This window comes from Mustela putorius, unplaced genomic scaffold (assembly GCF_011764305.1).
Source record: "Mustela putorius furo isolate JIRA1106 unplaced genomic scaffold, ASM1176430v1.1 tig00000127_pilon_pilon_pilon, whole genome shotgun sequence".
Classification (NCBI taxonomy): Eukaryota; Metazoa; Chordata; class Mammalia; order Carnivora; family Mustelidae; genus Mustela; species Mustela putorius.
The window spans coordinates 4,425,462-4,447,244 of record NW_025421288.1 but is presented as its reverse complement, the minus strand read 5'-3'; the positions used below and the strand labels follow the sequence as shown (position 1 = coordinate 4,447,244).

General features: G+C 42.7%; 1 protein-coding gene across 14 annotated transcripts in view; it reads right to left on the bottom strand.

Annotated features, from left to right (window-relative positions):
• CTNND1 (catenin delta 1) overlaps window positions 1–21,783 on the bottom strand; it is a 48,150-nt gene that overhangs the window by 23,156 nt on the left and 3,211 nt on the right. For 2 of the 14 annotated variants that reach the window (XM_013048489.2, XM_013048492.2), the window contains exon 1: window positions 5,164–5,627. The exons of the other annotated variants lie outside the window; for them this stretch is intronic. The gene's annotated coding sequence lies outside the window, so the exon portion shown is untranslated. Of the gene's footprint in view, window positions 1–5,163; window positions 5,628–21,783 lie in introns of those variants that run through there. 14 annotated transcript variants of the gene reach the window in all.

The following is a 21,783-nucleotide window of genomic DNA, read 5'->3' as shown; positions in this document are numbered from 1 at the left end:
ATAATATAGATAATAATTCACTTATCCCCTATTCCCGGCAATCAAAGTGGGGGAGGGGAATTTCTGATGTTGGAATGCCCTTCCCCCTCCTTCCCACCCCTAAGGCAGAAACCTCAAAGCCCAGTCCCAGCATGCCCACAAAGACATTGAGAAACCAACGCAATAGTGGGGAAGACAAGTGGGGACTAGCCTAGACTGAGCCTTTTGCTTCAGTTCCCTTTCCCACGCTCCCCAGGGCCCTACCAAACACAAGCGCTTGGGCCTGTTTGCTCTAGAGTACATGCAGCATTCTGCAAGCAAGAGTACCCAGAGGAACAGACAGGTGTCCAATAAACTCCCTAATTAATCCTCTACCACTAAGACATCTTCCAGTGGGTCCAGCACCGAAATCCAAGAATGTGGCAGCCCCACTCTAAATTTCTGTCTTTGGCTCTGGGTTCCCGCAATCACTTATCAAACTACTGTTCTTCCTTCCCGTCTGTTGCTGAGTTTTCCTATTCCCACCCTACATCCCAACAGGCCACTCAAACATCTTTAATAAATATCCTCATTAAAAAAAAAAAAAAAAATTTTAATGCTGCTCCCTCATCTCTATTGCTTCATATTAAGCACTGAACATATCCGCTATGTATGATGACCTGCAAACCTTCCAGATCAGGAGGACTCTAAAGCTCAAAAGACATCTTCCAGTTCTAGATTTCAACAGGGCCTGAACTGCAGTTACCACTCTGGCAGCCTCCACCCTGTAATCTTCTTTGCTAATAAATACCCAAACTACCACTATCATGGGGCATACAGTAACAACACTCCCTGCTGCAGAGAAATTGTCATCGTGTGGTAAACAGCTACTTTTTACCCCTACAACTCTCAATAAAGGGAGTTAAGAAAGGATAGTAGGAAAACTACCCAGGGCTCTAAATCAGGATGCAGGATCTTCTCGCATCCTTCACAGCTTTAAGGACTGAGCACCAGGCTCTAATCTGCAGAAGATGACAACACAGCTAAGCAGAAAGAGCGGATCAGATTCCTAGACCTAGCAGCACAGTGAGATTTTCTGCCTGAAAGGGAGCAGAGGCAGAGGCTATGTAGGATAGGACGCAGAAGACTGGTCCCAGTCCTGGCGCTGCCACTAACCAACAATGGCAGGAAGTCAATGCCATGTTCTCATCCAAGAGATGCCAGCATCACCAGCCCAGTTTAACTGAGAGTTGCTAAGAGGATCAGGTGGGATAATGTATGTCATACAAATGTGAGGTATGAAGTTGTTTCAAGAGTTAGTTTCTATCTCCCAATTATATTACTTAATGGTAATGCCTCAGCCTAAAACTATTTTGTGAACTAGTAGATGAGACTAACTGGATCAAAAGCATAACTGGGTTCTAAGGAGTGGATGAGCTGGTTTCCCTGCTCCAACTCTATTTACTAGGAGGTCCCACCTAGACCAGTGTTTCCAGGACACAGAGTGCAGGACTGCACACCCGCTATACTAAGTTCTTGACCCCTTATTTGAGGCCTTAGCAGTTTTTAACCACAGAGAAAGGGAAGGTGAAAAGAACTAACAGTTACCGAGTGTTTTACATTTATTATGGCGGTAATACAACGCTAAAGAAGGAAGTTTTACTGCAAATGAGAAAATGGGCTCTAGGTGAAGAAAGTACCCAAGGTCTTGGTTAATAGCAAAGTCTGAATTTAAACTCAGATATATTCCATTCCAAAGCCTGTGTTCTCTTTCTACTACATGCTGTCAAGTCTAGAAAGTACAAGCCCAGTATAAGATGTACAGTCCAGCCCTTCTCCCCAACAGTCCTTGCACTTTCTGCCAAAACATCACAAGAAATTAGTGGGGGAGGAGATTTCCATTTTTCCTTACGTTAAAGGATTATTCATAATGTCTACATAGAGGATGTAAGTGGGAGAAGGGAAACAAATGGGAGGAAAAAGAAAGTGGAAGTGGGGGAAGAGAACGAAGCCGAGGACGAGCTACAGTACAACAGCCCACCTCACAACTCAGACTTGAAGAGTCTTCATCAGTGCAATACACATAAAAAAATTGTGCTTTAAACCAGAATCTGCAAACCACTAATGGACTTTGACAATTAGAGTCAAGAAAGTCACAGGAGTCCAGGCTAACACCTTTCTTAATATTTTCAAATGCATTACACTGGCTCTCACTACAAAAAGATGGTCAAGGAATTCTCCAAATGAGGAGATAAAGACCACACATAAAGCGCCCTGCCATTCCCCTAAGAGTAGACTTTCCCCTAAGACTATGACTGGTTTTACTTTTAACAAGCCATAGGTGCTATAGACTTGTGAGCCTACAGCAAGGCTCCAGCATTCCGGTGATGACAATGGTAAAAATTCAGTCTCTTCCGTGAGAAACCCAAACCAAAAGTTAAATTGGATCAAATACCCAGAAGAACCAAAGAGATGATGCCAACCAGTAGCTGGGTAAAAAGTATCAGCAATAACACTGTCCCTGGAATGGCCTATTCTACTGTCATGTGGCTATAGGAATGTAACTTAAGATTCTCAGAGTTAAGAATACAGGCTTTGGAATCTGCCTGGGTTCAAATCCCAGCTCCACTGCTTCTTAGCTGTAGAACTTCGGGCAAAATACCACTTAAGCTCTAAACCTCAGGTTCCTTTTCTGTAAAATGGGGGACATAAAATATACAAAGAGTAACTGCAAGAAGTATGTGAGACAATCCACATAAAGTGCTTAGAAAATGTTTTGACACACAGCAAGCTATTCATATGGTTACTGATACAAACACTACCACAAATAGCTAACACAAGGGGCCAGAGTTTGGTGGTGTTAATAGGACTTTTGAATAAGCCACACATGTCTCCACATGCCCCCTTCTCCGCTTTTAAAAGAAGCCCAGTAAACTACAGGAATTCTCCACACTCTCAAAGGGAAAGACAAAATAAAATTCCAGACTAGGGGTCAAAAGACCTGGGGTTCAAGTTCTGGCTCTGCCTAAAAGTAGCTGTGAGAACTAAATCGAAGGGTTAAGTTATAACCCCTGTTATCTTTACTTTCATTACTTGTCAGGGTTTAACTTTAATGGGCTAATATATGTAAAAGTATAGGCTGGATGACTGAACTTCTCCTACATCCTTGCTATTCTGATAAGTGTATCTGAAGACATGGGTGCCTGGGTGGTTCAGCTGGTTGAGTACTGCCTTCAGCTCAGGTCATGATCCTGCAGTGCCAGGATCAAGTCCTGCATCCGGTTCCCTGCTCAACAGGGGGTCTGCTTCTCCTTCTGACCTTTCCCTTTTCAGGCTCGCTAGCTCTCATTCTCTCTCTCCCTCAAATAAATAAATAAAATCTTAAAAAAAAAAAAAAATACATCCAAAGACATGACCAGAATTAGGCAAGCTACCCCTTATGGAAAAAAGAGAAAGTATCTGCTCTCAGATGGAGAACTCTAAACCCCACAGAATAGTCTTAGAGTTTCTTCGGAAAGAAATTTTATCCTCTGCAGCCAATCCCAAAGCCAGTCATCCTCTTTTCTTTTATGAAATCAAAACCAATGTCACGGGGTGCCTGGGTGGCTCAGTGGGTTGAAGCCTCTGCCTTCGGCTCAGGTCATGATCCCAGGGTCCTGGGATGGAGCCCCGCATCGGGCTGTCCGCTCCGCGGAGAGCCTGCTTCCTCCTCTCTCTCTTTCTACCGGCCTCTCTGCCTACTTGTGATCTCTGTCTGTCAAATAAATAAATAAAATCTTTAAAAAAAAAAAAAAAAAACAATGTCACAAAGTGATACCTTCCCCTCCTCCAAAAGCAAGGATAAGCAAAACTCTATGTCATCCTAGAGATTTCAAATGACTGTTTTAAAAAGCACACTGAGCCTCACACTGAAGAATACCAATCAATAAAATATAGTACCTGTAACACCACAGAGCTATACTACGTAAGGTTCAAGCCAACAAAGGTTTGTCTTCTAGATCCCTAAAAAGTATCTCTTTGCCTAAAACCACATGTGCTCCAAAATTCAAAGCAATTATTCCTGTTCAACCATATGCACAGAAAACTGCCATTTTATTTTTAAATTAAAGGAATATATTTAGTAGTAGTTTTTTCTCTGGCTTCTTATCACCAAGAGTACATGTACATCACCAAGAGTGCATGTACAGGTCCAAGGTCTAAGTGCCCCACCTACCACCTGATGTTCTACCATCTCAAGCTCCGTGAGAACAATTCCAGTGTTCCCTGCCTTTGTTGGTCAGACTTAACTGCCACACTAAGCCCTAGTCCCTGGACGCGATCTACAGGAAGACCTAAAGAGTACTCTGCCCACTTCATGATCTCAACTGACCACTTCTCAGAGTTACAAAACTGATATGATGGAAATGGCCCTTTCTTAGGTGTTAGTTCCTGAGCTTCGCTGTGAATGGGCCTGATGCAAGGTCCAGCCTCGCCACCTAAGAGCACCCAAAAGGCAGACTGGGAACTTTCATTTTCACAGGGAAAAACTAGATCTCAATGTGTCCACCATGAACCTCTCTGACAAATTAAGAAGTATGACAAATCACTGTCCTCTTTGGGAAGAGTGATCCTTCTGACTGGAGTTCCAGAGCAAAGAAAGAAAATATCTAAAAGTTTCGGTTTTTTAAAAATATTGTTAAAAAGGAGGTTGAATTGGACATCTCCACAGATCAACAGGACACCTTAAACTCACCTCAGTCTTATCATCCTGACCCAAATTTATGTATCAGAATTTAGTTTTCACTGTGACTGTGACTTTAAAAGAAAAAAAAAAATCAACTCCATCATCTTGACCCTAAATTCGGAAACCAGATGGAACATTATCCTTGTTCTCTTTTCCTCTACCTTGAATTCTGGGAACCCCCAAACCATAACATACTAAATGGCTGAATGCTGGACTGACTTTGAAGCAAAGGAAGGGTGTGGCTCTCAGCTAGTGAGGGGCCCAGGGCTGAAAGGGTATGGAAAGAAACAAAACCTGCTTCTCTCTAGGGCACGTATGACACACACACACAGGACTGGTCTAACAAGTCCTTCTGATCTCTCAGGCCAGGCCGCCTCTTCTCCACCCCCATTACCCACATGCCTCTCCAAGGCCCTCCACTGGGACAGACAACGCTGAATTTTCTCTCAATCCTGAAAGTCTAAGACACATCAGTTACTTACCTGGATCCCTGATGCAACCCTGCCAAAGAAGCCTCACCTAGCCTTATAAGGAGAAAGCAGAGCTTTAGCGAGAGGCCGATAAGGAAACAAAGATAAGAGGGAGGGGCAAAAAGAAGGAGGTGTCAGACCGGAGGAAGGGGAGAGGCCAAATGCCTTTCTCCTCCCTACAGGAGAACGGAGAAAAAGAAAGGGAGGTCAAGTACACAATGGGAAGTGAGAAAAAGTCTAATCCAACTGGTACTGTGTAACTCCTGTGTCATAAAACAGAAATCCTAAAATTAACTAGGATACCCTTCCCTACCCTAGGCTATGGAAAAAAAAAGCTTAACCTTAGGGTTTTCTAGAGGTCACCAAACTGTTTGAGCTCACATTCCTTTTTTAAAGAGGTAGCTTCTCACCAAACCCCCTTACTTTCTATCTATGGCATTCTCAACATTTCCTTCCCCATCCTCTGTTTTTTTAAGATTATTTACTTATTTATTTGTCTTAGAAAGGTGGGGGGCACAAGCAGGGAGAAGAGGCAGAGGGGGAGGGAGAACCAGACTCGCCGCTGAGCAAAGACACCATGAAGGACTCAATCCCAGGACCTGGGATCATGACCTGAACCAAAGGCAGCCACCCAGGCGTTCCCCTTGCCCCTCCTCTGACAGTGACTTGGGAGAGCTGCAACCAGCTAACTGAGTCACATTTATAGTCCTGCTTCCTCAAAGCACTGAAAAGAGCAGTAAGACACCCCTCCATCACGTTGAGAATATACACACTTTTTGAGACAAGCAACAAAAGAGTCTATGAGGAAATAAGATAAAGTGTGAAGGTCCTGTTTCAGCTACAGGACAGACTGCTGAAGGAAATGTTTTTCCCTATCTAAATGAAAAAAGAAAATCTGACATAAGAGGGGAAGAAAAGTTGTGATTTATTAATTAACTGATCTCCCCTTCTAAGTTACCACAGATAATCTTCTCAGCAACCTCTGGGTTGACACTAGCCCCTTTTTATAAATGGCCCCTTTTTATAAATGAGTAAACTGTACATCAGAAGAACTCAGTATCTTGCCCAAGGTCACAGAGCCAGTGAGTAGTGGAAATGTACCTATCCTACTCCAAGTTTATGTTCCTTCTTTCTGACAGAGTAAAGGGGGTATGCACTTTCTATACACCTTGTGTGTAAAAGTCATTCTAATTCCAATAGAGAAGCTGACCAAAAGTAACTTTTTTATGAATTTTGTTTATTTATTTGACAGACAGAGATCACAAGTAGGCAGAGAGGCCGGTGGGGGAGTGGGAAACAGGCTCCCCCCTGAGTGAGAGCCTGACACGGGGCTCAATCCCAGGACCCCAAGATCATGACCTGAGCTGAAAGCAGAGGCTCAACCCACTGAGCCATCCAGGCCCCCCAAAAGTAAACTTTTGAGATGGAGGATGGTGTGAAAGCAGATAGACTTCTGGGTCTTACCTTCACTTTTTTTTTTTTTTTTTTTAATTTTTTAGAAAAGATTTATTATGGGGCCAGTGGTGACTATGCATGAGAGCACTTGGGGAGGGGCAGAGGGAAAGAAGAAAATCTCAAGCCAACTCCATGTGCTGAGGTTTGCTGAGCTCTGAGCCTGACACAGCTCAATCTGAGTGACCCCAAAGATCATGACCTGAGCTGAAATCAAGAGTAGGGTGCTTGGGCGCCTGGGTGGCTCAGTGGGTTAAAGCCTCTGCCCTCGGCCCAGGTCATGATCTTAGGGTCCTGGGGTCAAGTCCCACATCGGGCTCTCTGCTTGGCAGGGAGCCTGCTTCCTCCTCTCTCTCTCTCTCTCTCTCTCTCTCTGCCTACTTGTGATCTCTGTCAAATAAATAAATAAAAATCTTAAAAAAAAAAAAAAAAGAGTGGGGTGCTTAACTGACTGAGTCACCCAGGCGTCCCTGGGTCTTACCCTCATTTGAATGAGCAAGAACTGGGGCCCCTGGGTGGTCAGTTGTTAAGTGTCTGCCTTCAGCTCAGGTCATGATCCCAGGGTCCTGGGATGGAGCCCTACATCTGAGCCCCATATCTACGCTCCCTGAGCCTGCTCCTCCCTCTCCTACTCCCCTTGCTTGTGTTCCCTCTGTCAAATAAATAAATAAAATTGTAAAAAAAAATAATAATGAGCAAGAATGTATTTGATTCTGAGGAAAAATAGCTTGCAATCCACCTCAGATTTCCCATTCTATAAAAGAATAAGAATTCAGGAGGGAAGGTGCTAGGGGCAAAAGTAATACAACTTTTTACATAGTCACCTATCCACTGGAGGGCTTGCTCTAGAAATCGGGCCACATGTCACAATCTCAAATCATCCCCATCACAAAAAAGAAAACCTAATCACAAATATCCCTACTCTCCTTTTTAATGTGGCATCTCCCTAAACCAAAAGCAGAGATCAGAGTTAGGGTAGGAAACAGAAGGAACTAGAAGCAGGGAAGTTTTGTGCTGGCCAGGATCAGAACAGAGGGGAGGGATTGTTCTAGCGGTATGTTAGCAATCTGCCTCTGGGGCAGCTGTCCTCCTGGGCAATCAAAGGCGGGTTTGTGTGTATGCTCAGGGCCTAGCCAGCTTGGCAAGAAGTTGAGGACTCAGCCACCCAATCCACAAAGCTAGAAGAGATGCCTGTTCACAGCTGGAATGAAGGGCAGGGAAAACATAAAATAAGAGGGAAAAGGAGGGGCAAAGAGAGTGCTACAGGTGCTATTTCGGGGTGGGGGGGCTAGAGAATCCCAGGAAACTACTAACCATTCCCTAGTTATGTGCAAACAATGAACTACCAGTACCTCCCAATAATGAAATCAAAGAATGGGTAGGTTTCTCTAGCTCTGTGTGTAGTAGGGTGCCAAGTGGAAGGGTGAAATGTAAAATGCTGGGCCCCAGCATCTCCTGGTTCTCTCTGTCCCTTTCAGACCCAACAAAGTATCTGCAATATAGAGTGAATAAACATTATATAAACAAATATCTATTTCTTTCTAGAATTCCTTTCTTAATTAAATCCTAGAGATCTATAAATTAACAGTAACACACATAAAACTCAGTGAAATTCCCCAATGCTAGGAGATGGAAGCCATTTATATAACTCAAGTACTGAGATGCAAAAGGCCACAGTCAGAATTCACACTCCCTAATCCCTCAGAGTAGCGCGATGCTCCGAGACCCATTAGACACACAAAGGCTGCTCTCTTCTCAGTAGAGCCCTGGAGCAGAGCTGCTCTCCAGGGACAAAGAGATTTCACAGGAGAACCACAAAGACATGGCCCCTCTCCGTTCCCCCACTCCCAGCTTTCTCACTTCCTGTCACAGTAGCACCAGACCACAGTCTCCCAGAAACAAACAAATACGAAGTGCTGGATTCTGGGCTGCAGGCCAACCGCATTCCAGGGCATCCTGTCTACCAATCACCAGTCAGAGCTCCCACTTTGCCCCGCTCAGTTCCTTATCATGTTCAGGAAAACAACCCTCCTCCCTGCCCCAAGCCAACACTACATAGGACAAAGCTAAGGCCTTTGAGAATCCGCAGAAAGATACTGTGCGGATCTAAGGGTTGAAAGCGGGTGAGGGGATTTTTAAGATTCCTGCTTGGCAAGTGTCTTTACTTTGGAGGCATGCATTGAGGATTTTAAAGCTGCTCCTCATACTCCGTTCCGATACATGGGATACCACCCAAAGAACACTTCAGAATAGCAACCTGACTGCACTCCAGAATCAGTCAAGGAAACATACAGCCGGAGAACGGCTTTAAAACACATCCTCTGTCACCCCTTTCTACCAGGTTCAAACCCCTTTCCCCCACAAGCAAAAAGTTAATTCTTAGAGGCCCCACAGAGGACAAACAAAGGCAGCAGGCTCCACCCTAAGAAGAGGCAGGATAAGCACCAGTAGGTGCTGGGAGCAAAGTTCTCTACCTCCCTAGGGAATGAGGGGAGGCCCAGAATTGCTCAGTAGTATTTGCAAGCAAAGAGGCCAAGACAGCAACCTCAGCTTTTCCAGCTCACTACTGCCCCTGGAGTGGGTCAAGGGCTGTAGACCTGGAACCTCTACTGTGGGGGGGAGGGAAGCCTTCCTTTCTAATAAGGGTCCTCAACTAATTTCAAGAATGGGATAAATGATGCATTCTTCTGTTATCTTGTACGAGCCCATGGGACATTAGCCCTAAACCCCAGAAGCAAAGATTGAGATAGAAGCCAATCTAATCTATTAACCAGAGAAATCCAAAGGAACACCCTTTGCCCACAGGGCTCAATTCCCTTTGCATAAAGCATAGCACAGGCTCAGCAGAGTTCTCCAACCAGGGGAGACCAGTAATGTGCTATAATTTCTCATCGTTTATTCCTTTTCTTTCTCCTAAAAACTCCTTCCCCCTTCTTGGATCTGCTACAAGTAGTCTGGGCTGAACCCTCATTCAGATAGTATACGATGCAAAAGGAGCCTAAGTCTGAAACAGCGTAACTTAGAATTAACTCATATTTGGATCTGACATAACCAGGTGGAAGGAGGTAGGGCAGGAATATACACAACATCAGCCATCTAGGGCTGGATAGTAAAATGGGTATTTAGCAATGCTAGGCTTTAGAATAAAACCTGAATAGCAGAGCCTAACCACTGCAAACTATCACAGAGGCACACAAACAGAAGTTTCAGATCTCTTACCTAGCACTGAATCAGACTAACTCCTTTTTTCTCTCAAAAATATCAGAGCCTGAGTGGCTCAGTCGGTTAAAGCCCTAACTTTTTATTTCAGCTCAGACCATGATCTCAGGATCCAGACGCTTGTCAGGCTCTGCTCAGCACGAGTTGGCTTGAGATCCTCTCCCTCTGCCCCTCCCCTTGCTCTCTCTCTCTCTCTCACTGATAAATAAAATAAATCTTTAAAAAAAAAAAAGAATACCTGAAGAAGTAGTACCAGCTGTTATTATCCTTTTTTTTTTTTTAAGATTTTATTTATTTGAGAGAGCACATGAGTGGGAGGGGCAGAGGGAGAGACTCTCAGGCAGACTCTGCCCTAGTAGCAGAGCCCAACACTGGGCTCCATCTCCTGACCCTGAGATCATGACCTGAGCAGAAACCAAGAGAGAAACACTTAACCAACCAAGCCACCTAAGTGACCCCAATTGTCACCATTTTAATCCCATTCTCCCTCATCACAGCCAGGCCAAAAACCAGCCAATTAAGTAGTATCATGTGAGGTAGTCATATAAAAGGAAACCAAAAAATCTGCAAGTGTTTTCAGACATACTTTATAAAGACTCACCCCAGAAGACTGGCCACACCCATATCAATACTGCTGCTCCAAAAGGATGCTTGGCAGGTTCTCTGCCTCCAACTCAGCAGGTGAGACAGAAAAGCAGTGCTGACTCAGAAATACAGTCACCCCAGGGTGTGAGGGAAGGAGGAAGAACAGTATAGCCAACCGATTACAATTCAACATGACTTCACCAAAGGTCCTGGTTCTAATTGTATCTCTGGCTGTCTGCAGACATATTTAGAAAACCCAACCAAAGGAGTAATGAATGGGTAAGGAGAAAGTCAATGGAGGGGCCCAAGACTTAAGCAGAATACTCAGTGGTTGGAAAACCATGAGTCTGTTTTGCTATCTAACTTCCCACATACCCCTCTTTCCAAATCAAGCCCAAAGCTGAAAGAACTGGGGTGGAGGGGGGCAGAGAAAAGAATGTGACTGAAGAAGGTTTAGTTACATTCCATCTAGTCAGCATCCCACATGGTATTAAGAGTGCCTGAGAATCCAATCCCACTACATGGGAGTTGCTGGGGCTCTGCTAACATACATCCAATTCCTCCAATCCTCCACCCCTCCCCAATCCCAAACACTCTGAGAAGCAGCGTAATTGAGATAGCTTGATGAAGGCACCAGCTGTTTCCACCACTCTCCCTCCCCCCAACCCCAGAGACCACAGTTCAAACTCACATCAAACACTTAATACAATTGAATGGCCAGTAGGAAGGAGAAGCCTGGACTAAAATAGCAGGAAGAGTGCCAACTGGCCCCACTTAGAAGGAATGTTTTCTTGGCTCAATTTAAAAATAAGAAACCTTTGTCACCCACTCCCTTCTGCCCAATTATGTTCTCTTTTCTGCAACCTACCCCTCAGCATCAAATGGATTTCAGTTTCTTCCCTACAGCTCCTTGATCTATTTTCAAATGTCAGGGAATACAGGGGAGATATAAGGTTGAATATAAAGTAATGTCTGGGAGACTGGGAGGCTTCCTGGACTGCAACAGCCGAACCCACCACAGGGCAAGATCTCACATAAGAGCAAAGAGACAAGAGACCAAACAACACCTGTCTCCACATTTCAAATGAGGAAAGAAGGGAGTGAGTATGATGTTCCCAGACTTGAACAATGATGGTAATCTGATTTCCCAAGGCAGAGGTAGTCAGTGAAAAGTATTAACATGATCAGTCCCTCCCCCACCCATATTAGAAGTTGGCCAGAGCTAGCCAAGGAGGAAGGGAAGGAAGCCAACACTTCCTTTTCAGACAGGAAGTAACATTGGCCCTTCCTGTTGAGTTTTAAACAAATTGTCCAGCTGAGTTTCAATGAGAACATCCTCTCCTAAATCTGTTCCACAATTTCAAAATGGAGAGGGGAAGTGGAGATACGGTCTAAAAGTCTCCCTCCTTCACAACAGGCGAGTCCTCCGTACCATGCTAAGTACTGGCATAACCCCCAAATCAGGCAGTGACATCTGTAATTCCTATACAATACAGCATACAGAGGTAGAAAAATTCAAATTAGTCAACTTCTCATGTCCACTACCATGAACTATTCCTCTCTACTTCTCATACTAATTTAATAACCACCCAACTGAGAAATCATATAGATATGCAGCTTAACTCAAATGTTCAGGTTTTACGGTCCTCAAACCTAAATTATCAGAATCACCTGGGAAGCTTTATAAAGAAAATACAATCTCTGGTTACCTGGCTTGGCTCCATCAGAGGAGCATGTGACTCTTGATCTCAGGGTCATGAATGCAAGCTCTACATTCAGTGCAGGGATCACTTAAATAAATAAATAAACTTTAAAAGAACAAAAAAATTAAAAATACCATGTCCCAAATCTACCTCCTCATCCCCCATACCTGAATTTCTAGAGGGAATGCCTGGGAATTCATGTTTTTAAAAAGCTCTCAAAATGACTGATAGTCTGCTGGTGAGAACCACTGTACTAGCCTATTCCTGACAACCCTCCGACCACCACACTCCTCTAGCAAGAAGGGCACTGGTTATTAAATACTGTACTGGGGCTATTATTGTCCACCAGATAGCTCAGGTCATTATTCCAGGCTGGATTAGAGGCTGATGGAAAGCATGGATTTAAATATAAGGATAGCTGGAAAGACACAGTCCTAAATCCTATACTCTAGACTCAGAACCTAAAAAAGAATTATCTCATTTTTTAGAATTCTGAGCTGTACAACAGCTGTACAACGCAGACTGGACAACCCTGATTATTACTTTTTTTAAAGATTTTATTTGACAGACAGAGATCACAAGTAAGCAGAGAGGCAGGCAGAGATAGATAGACAGGGGGAAGCAGGCTCCCCGCTGAGCAGAGAGCCCAAGGCGGGGGGGGGGGGGGGGGCTCATCCCAGGACCCTGAGATCATGACCTGAGCTGAAGGCAGAGGCTTAACCCACTGAGCCACCCAGGCGCCCCAAACCCTATTTTTAAAACAACTTATTTCAAGTATCCTCCCAGAAACAAAGAGCTGCCAACATTTTCAAAGACTGGGTCTATATCCCATCCTAAAACGTGTCCATAGTCCCAAATCTAGAATTCATAATCCTAGATAATTCTAGTCTAATTAAAAATACTGATTCAGGGGCGCCTGGGTGGCTCAGTGGTTTAAGCCGCTGCCATGATCTCAGAGTCCTAGGATCGAGTCCCGTATAGGCCTCTCTGCTCAGCAGGGAGCCTGCTTCCCTCTCTCTCTGCCTGCCTCTCTGTCTACTTGTGATTTCTGTCAAATAAATAAATAAAATCTTAAAAAAAAAATACTGATTCAAGGGTTACATCTGACTCCTACTCAAGCAAAAGTCACTTTAACTTCTAGTTTGAGTAAGAGCAAGTGAGTAGCAAAATGTTTTAGAAGAACCATAAAAAGAAATATTTCCACAGGAAACGTGTGTCACTAAAGATTTAGTAAAGAAGAATACTACTGAAAAACACTTTCGAGACAAGTACAAGCACGCGACACCTAGGTGGCTCTGTTAACTGGGCACTCGACTCCTGGTTTTGGCTTAGGTCATGATTTCAGGGTGATGGATGGAGCCCTACAGGGGCTCTGCACTCAGTGGGGAGTCTGCTTTTGAGATTGGCTCTCCCTCTCCCTCTGCCCCTCCCCATTTATGTGTGAGTGTGCTCTTGCCCTCTCTAAAATAAATAGTTTTTGAAAAGACAACTACAAACATATATGAATACTGAAGTAATATGCACCAAGCAGTTATTTAAAGCAACTTCAAAATTAGGGGAATCTGTGATTGCCTATAGTTTTTCCTATGCAAGATGACACAGTTACTTGACCAAAGAAGGGGATGGTAAGGAAGTAAATGTTTCCTGACTGAGGTCATCTCCCAAGGATGATATTAAGTAACAGGATAACAACAGATAGGTATAATTAAAGGGAAGGACAGAGGGTAATCAGGTCAAGTTGTAGGGCTAAACTCCAAACTTAGAGAGAGAAAGGGAGACAGAGAGATTCTTTCACTGAAGGACAAGACTAGCTAAACCAGATTATCTTGAGAGGGAAAGTAAGAATGGGTGAGTCAAAACACAAGTACTCTGGAAATCAAATATCCTTTTACTTTCGCATACATGGCTGCCATAGAACATCGATCACTAAATAGTGGGTACTTATCCCTCAATCCCACCAAAGTCAACCAGGCCAAGTGGCTCAGTATATCCTTAATAACCCTTAATGCTTAAACATATATCTGGAAAAGGGAAACAGTGCAAAACAGAAATATAAATATGGTGACCTATATCATGGTCCCTGAAGCCATTAAATACCAACGATTAGGACTTAGGGGAAGCAGGAGCCTTTTGGTCAAATGAACAAAGGAAAACCAACAGATAAGTGGGGCAGGCATATTTGGTCATAAAACAAAGTAACAAATGTACTCAAAAGGAAACCATACCAGATCTAGGCTATCAGTTCTCCTGTTAAAACTATGTAGATAAAAAGGTAGAGAAATATACTTCTCTAGGGAAGAAATTTTTTTTTATCTTACTTCCCAAACACATATAAGCTTATTTTAAGTAGTTCCCTACTATTATATTCTCCAAGACAAGGGTCATCAACCTATGCAAAATGTGCTATTCTGCAAATTATGTGCTGACTATACTCACAGAGAACTTCTGCAACGGGACAAAGATAGAGGCTGGGTCAGGTATTGCCTCAACTCTTCAGAGAACACACAAAAAATTGTTAATGGCTGCTGTCACTGCAGTCTGAATTGAGGAGGAGACACTTTTTTGCATTGTACAGTGCATGACAAGGTCCTAAATTATCCCCTCTTCTCCCAAACACATATCCATTGAACCTCAGGAGGTCTACTTCTCCCCTCATCTCTCTTGCTCACTGGTAACAATGAGCCCCAGGACCTTTGCATTTTCTACTCCTATCTACCTGACTTTACCCTAGTTATCTTTTAGGTCTCTCTCTCAAACATATTTGAGGGGCGCCTGGGTGGCTCAGTGGGTTAAAGCCTCTGCCTCCGGCTCAGGTCATGATCTCAGGGTCCTGGGATCAAGCCCCGAATGAGGCTCTCTGCTCAGCATGGAGCCTGCTTCCTCCTCTCTCTCTCTCTGCCTGTCTCTCTGCCTACTTGTGATCTGTCTGCCAAATAAATAAAAATCTTCAAACATATTTTATTAAGTGAGACCTTTCCCAACCACTCTCTATATTCAAAAACTTCCCCCTACCTTTGCACTTCTTATTCACCACTCTACATATTCTGCTTTATTTTTCTTTTAAGATTTTATTTATTTATTTGACAGGTGGAGATCACAAGTAGGCAGAGAGGCAGGCAGAGGGGGGGGGGAGCAGGTTCCCTGCTGAGCAGAGAACCCGATGCAGGGCTCGATCCCAAGACCCTGAGATCATGACCCGAGCCGAAGGCAGAGGCTTAACCACAGAGCCACCCAGGTGCCCCTGCTTTATTTTTTTTTTCAGTGGTATCACCACATTCTGGCATACTATACATTTATTTATTTATTATCTCTCTCTCTCAACTAGAATATAAACTCTGTGAGGTCTATCTGGTGTACTGGAATACTCTAGTGCATAGCATACCACAGGCTCTCAAATTTTTTATTTTTTCTAAATATTTATTTATTTGTCAGAGAGAAAGTACAAGCAGGGGGAATGGCTGGCAGGAGAACCAGGCTCCCATATGAGCAAGGAGCCCAATGTGGGACTGGATGTGGGGCTCGATCCTAGGACCCTGGGATCATGACCTGAGCCAAAAGGCAGCTACTTTATCAACTGAGTCAGCCAGGTGTCCCTCAAATTTCTTTTAAATGAAGGAAGATGTTTCACTTTGCCAATGAAAACAAAACGTTAAATTTTAGAAAAATAGCTTTGTTCATTTTTCTTTCTATACTTTCGTTTTGCACACAAAGGTTTATTTACTACATCTTGTCAGGAGATTTAAAAGGTAACTCCATATTGTTACAACTAAATGTTTGGAGTAAAAAAATCCTGCCCCTCTCCCACCAAAAGGTTTCTAGCAAAAAAGTTCTACACCAAGAAGAGTGACATTTATACGTGCAAAACAATTCAATTTTCTTTTTTAAAGATTTTATTTAATTTATTTGACAGAGAGAGAGTGAGAGGCACCACAAGCAAGAGAAGCAGGAGAGGGAGAAGCAGGTTTTCCACTGAGCAAGGGAGCCGGGTGCAGCGCTGGATCCCAGGACTCTGGGATCACGATCTGAGCTGAAGGCAGATGAATGACTGAACCACCCAGGCACCCCTTTAATTTTAAGATTTTCTAGTTTTAAGTAATCTCCACACCCAACATGGGACTTAAAACTACAACCCCAAGAAGAGTCCCATGCTCCACCAACTGAGCCAGACAGGTGCCCCAGCAATTCCCTCTTTCAATTAGTATGTTGGACTATATATTGTCTTCTGAGTCTTATGACTGGTTGCAAAACAGTTATTTTCACATGTATATAAGAGTCATGTACAGTAGTAAGAGAACAGGATGGGACAAAGAAAGAATGCTGCCATGTTTTCTTAAAATAGCCTAAGAAGCCAATTTTTAAAAATAAAAATAGGAAAGAGTGAAAAGATTCTTGTTTATCTTTGGCAGCTCTCTGAAAGATCTGTGATGATATTTAATTTTAGAAATGCACCTAGCACATCCTTGATTTCCATTTAATGTAACTTTCTATACTTTTTTTTCTAATTGTGATCTTAGGCCCATCAGCTGGGGTCTCTTGTGGCCTGACCTTCAGCAGGGTACACATTCAAATGACCAACTCTGTCCTGGTTTACAAAGTAGTCAATGGAGAACAGAACAGCAGAGAAGTTACAGAACTTCCCCCTTCCAACAGAGAAATAGTGGAAACAAATCAGATTGGCACTAATTTCTCCTTTAAAACAGGCTACTCTATTTTAAAAGTGTGTTGAATATACACCAGTTACTTTGTTTCAAGGAAATTCACTTCACTTGCAAAGAAATGGTAACTGTAGGTGCTTTGATAAAAGTATTGAAAAGTTGACCCAGTTTCCCTAACAATGTCTTATGTCCTCAACCATCAGAATATATTTTGGTTCCTTAAAATATAAGCTCCCTAAAACAAAAATCTTTTCATGCCACAAAGCAATCTCTCAATGTGCTACTGCATTCCAATAGAGAACAACACAGGAAGCACACACACAAAACTGGTAATTTACCGTTGGAAAAGTACAATTCTTTTGCTCCACTGTCAAGTGACCCAAAATGAGTAATTAATTAGTAAATGTGGATGAGATATGAGAATCAAAAAGATAACTAATCTGAATTACTAGATCTTCTTTAATCACAATTTATCTTAAATCTCTAACTGAAATAAACCAGAAGCAGCATCCTAATACTTGTACCTTTAGCACAAAAGTACAATTTATTCTACGATAAGAATCAGAAACTTCTTCCATATTAAGTGCTAGCAAGGCAAAGCAATGCCCATGAACACTACCAACCTCAGGAGAAAAGATAGACACCAGAGATCAGGAAAACAAACAAAAAGGAGAAAACGTAGAAGAATCAGTAGACGAAAATGTGGGTTAAAAAAATGTAAAGAGCGGGGCGCCTGGGTGGCTCAGTGGGTTAAGCCGCTGCCTTCGGCTCAGGTCATGATCTCAGAGTCCTGGGATCGAGACCCGCATCGGGCTCTCTGCTCAGCAGGGAGCCTGCTTCCTCCTCCTGTCTCTCTCTGCCTGCCTCTCTGCCTACTTGTGATCTGTCTGTCAAATAAATAAATAATATCTTTAAAAAATAAAAAAAATTTAAAAAAATGTAAAGAGCTGAGTGGGGAGTTATGATAGGAAGCTATGGAGTGTCAACAGAAATTAGTTTAAATACTTTTCAGGGGCGCCTGGGTGGCTCAGTGGGTTAAGCCGCTGCCTTTGGCTCGGGTCATGATCTCAGGGTCCTGGGATCGAGTCCCGCATCGGGCTCTCTGCTCGGCGGGGAGTCTGCTTCCTCCTCTCTCTCTCTCTGCCTGCCTCTCTGCCTACTTGTGATCTCTCTCTGTCAAATCAATAAATAAAATCTTAAAAAATAAATAAATAAATAAATAAATAAATAGTTTTCAGAACACCAGTTTCATGGGTTAGTTAGTTTGACGAAAAGGAAGACCTTCACCTAGAAGAAACCTAGAAGTTTCCAGGCAAGGCTGCATCTAACACATATACATTTCCCACAGGCCACAGTTGGCCTTTTCCACATACAAGCCAGACCTCTTTCTTAGAAGCACACTTCTCACAGGAAGCAATGATGAACTCAAAATTTCTACATGCCCCAGTTTTACAAATGTTCATAAATCAGGATTGAAAATAGAGAATGATGCTTCCTGAACATAAAAGAGGGAAGTTTATTTCAAGAAAGGGGATAGTAAAAGCCTGCCTTCATTTTTAGGTAGTTTTCTGTACAACAATTCACAGCTGGATATTATTCTACAAAACCCTGATTGGAAAACACTTCAAGGTAAAGAATCTGATCCAGGGCGCCTGGGTGGCTCAGTGGGTTAAGCCACTGCCTTCGGCTCAGGTCATGATCTCAGGGTCCTGGGATCGAGTCCCGCATCGGGCTCTCTGCTCAGCAGGGAGCCTGCTTCCTCCTCTCTCTCTCTCTGCCTACTTGTAATCTCTCTCTCTGTCAAATAAATAAATAAAATCTTTAAAAAAAAAAAAAAAAAAAGAATCTGATCCAATGTCAAAAATAATAAGCCCAAACAAACCTTTTCCAGTCCCTTCTCTGCAAAATTAAAGAAAGTTTACGGATGCTAGAGTTCTACCTCTTGTAGATGGAAAAGCTGGGAGAGGGACACCTGGGTTGGTCAGTGGTTAAGTGTCTGCCTCTGGCTTAGGTCATGATCTCAGGGTCCTAGGATGGAGCCCCACATCAGGCTTCTTGTTCAGTGGGGAGCCTGCTTCTCCCTCTTGCCTCTGTCCCTCTGCCTCTGCTCCTTCTCCCCACAACCTATGCACACGCACTCGAAAATAAATTAATAAAATCTTTAAAAAAAAAAAAAAAGTAGCAACCTGTACAGCTGCTTGTCCCTAAAGTCTCCAAGTCTCTGAAGAAATTACCATTAAGATATTCAAGCTCTGCGGGGCACCTGGGTGGCTCACTGGGTTAAAGCCTCTGCCTTCAGCTCAGGTCAGGATCTCAGTGTCCTGGGATGGAACCCCACATGGGGCTTGAGCCCCACACCGGTCTCTCCACTCAGCAGGGAGCCTGCTTCCTCCTCTCTCTGCCTGCCTCTCTGCCTACTCGTGATCTCTGTCAAGTAAATAAATAACATCTTTAAAAAACAAAAAAAAGAGATTCAAGCTCTGCAATCTGTTTCTCTTCTCCCAATAATGCTCACTTTACTTTATTAAAAGTTATCCATCTCTATATTTTGGACAACCCTGTCCAAATAACTCCCCAGACTTGCCTATTATTAGACACTTTTCCCCTGTTAAAAAAAAGTTAGCCTGGGGTGCCTTCCTGGCTGTTTGTGGAGCATACAAGATATCCCGGGCTGTTAAGTTCAAGACCCACGGTGGGCATAAAGATTACTTAAAAATAAAATCTTAGAGGCGCCTGGGTGGTGCAGTCAGTTAAGCAACATACTCTTGGTTTCGGCTCAGGTTGTGATCTCAGGAATCTGAGTTGGAGCCCTGCATCAGGCTCCCCACTCAACTGCTTAAAACATCCTCTCCCACCACACCTCCCCGATGTGTGCATGCTCCCTCTTTCAAGTACATAAATGAATCCTTAAAAATAAATAAATAAAATCTTAAAAAAAAAAAAAGCTTACTCATGGGAATAAATAAATAAAATAAATAAATGGGAAGCCCATTTATTCCCAATACAAAATCTGTACCAGAGAACATCAGGTTGAAAGACCCTTTAAGGTCTTAAAGGGTCTTTAGTTCAACAGGCAAAAGATACTTGAATTCATCTAAAGCACCCATTCTAATGCAAAAACTTACAAGACGTTAACCATGAGCACCGTTTTTACATATATTAAATCACTTAAGCATCATGACAATTCTATGAGATGGATAACCTTGTCCTCATTTTACCAGCAGAGAGGCTTAGAGCAGTTAAACAATCTGCCCAAGGCTACGCACTAGTAGTGGCTGAGCAAGAGTGGATCCAAGTAGACTAGCTCAGGGATCCGCGCTGGTAACCACTATGCTACCGTGCCTTGCCTCTCCAGGTCTGTGGAACTCTTAGACTGGAAATTCTGCTCAGTCAGCATACTGATAAAAAAAAAAATACAGAATAATAAAGCATTTGAGGCAAAAGGTCAACCATGGGTGTCTAAGTGACTAAAGGATACATAGCAGTTCTTGTCTATTCCTGGAACTTTCCTCTAAGTTTGAAATTTTTTTCAAAATCAAAAGTTTGAAGTTGATTTTATCATACAACAGGATATCTTTTCTAAAAGTGATGACCAAATTACCTTTTGGCCAGAAAAGAAAGTTTTAAGAAAATGATCCTTGTAACGTCCCACTAAATGCCTGATCTAAATTGCCCACACCACTCCAGTCATACTGAAGGACTCACTGGAGAGGAAATGGCCCTAAAAATGGGGAATACCGTCCCTGAAGCACAACAGTAAATGTGGGCTCTATTCTCAATGCTTAATATTTAATAATCAATGACATGTAATCCTAAATATGGGGCGTGGGAGCACATTTATTCCCCAAAATACATTATACAATATAACCCAATACTAATCTATCCATACACTTATTTCCCCCTTGCTAGTTCTAACCAGAATATCAGTTCTTCCCTCCTTACTATGTTGCTGCCAGGCTGTATCAATGCTCTCTATTGGAAACCTTGCAGGTTGCTGCATTTAGGGAGAGCAATCCCTATTTCAGCTTTATGATCCTGGCATTTGATTCCTTGTGCAATGGAAGAGAACATGAAATCATATACTGATAACCTATGCATCATTATTTTAGGCAAGTGCCTTGTTACTATCTCTCTAAATTACCCATGAAAATTAATTTGGGTTCTCAAATTCATAAACTTCTCAATACATTTTGTGAACAAAATCTCCTGAAGTTTCATGGCAGAAGCACTAATTTAAAAAATACAATGATATCTGAACATACTTCCTTTAGAACACTGATAGTCAAAACTATCATCCCAAGCTTTTTATGGTTTTATTAATTAGTATAAAAACCACTCACTTCCAACATGTCTGAAAGCAATACTTTCCTGTTGCTGCCCTATAAGCTCCAGGTAAGCAGTGCCTCCCTGTAGGCAATGGTTGTATTTAAAGTTTCAGTGATTGAAGTTTACAGCTGCCTAAATTATGAAATATTAGGATCCTTACTTTTTATACTATTCTTTGGACATCCTGCCTAGAAAAGAAACAGAATCTTGTTTTTAATTAAAATTTTAAGACTTCGATTATCTCCAGAAACCTTACTTAAAAACGAGAGGAAATGTGTAAAAGGTCGAAACTACAAACTATACAGCAGAAGTTTCTAAATCACAATGTGATTTCATTAATCTAGGCTGTATTGCTTCCTATCTCAACTTCCTTTCAGCCTTCCCCACAAAAGTCCCTCAGTGATTCCTATCAAGTGCTTTATTTAACTAAGGCTTACTGACACCTTGGTACACACCAGACACTGAGATAGGTGCTAAGAGGACACAGAAGTAACACAGCATCTACACTCAAGCAGCTCACAGTCTAGAGGGAAAGACAAAAATAAGCAGACAATTTTAACACAGTGTGATAAACATCATTTGAACTACTGTTACAAGCCTCTCCCTACAAGTTGGCAAGATCATTCCAAAATTGTCTGGAAGAAGAAATTTCACTGATAATCAAAGTTGGAGGCATTTCCAGTAAGTTTAAG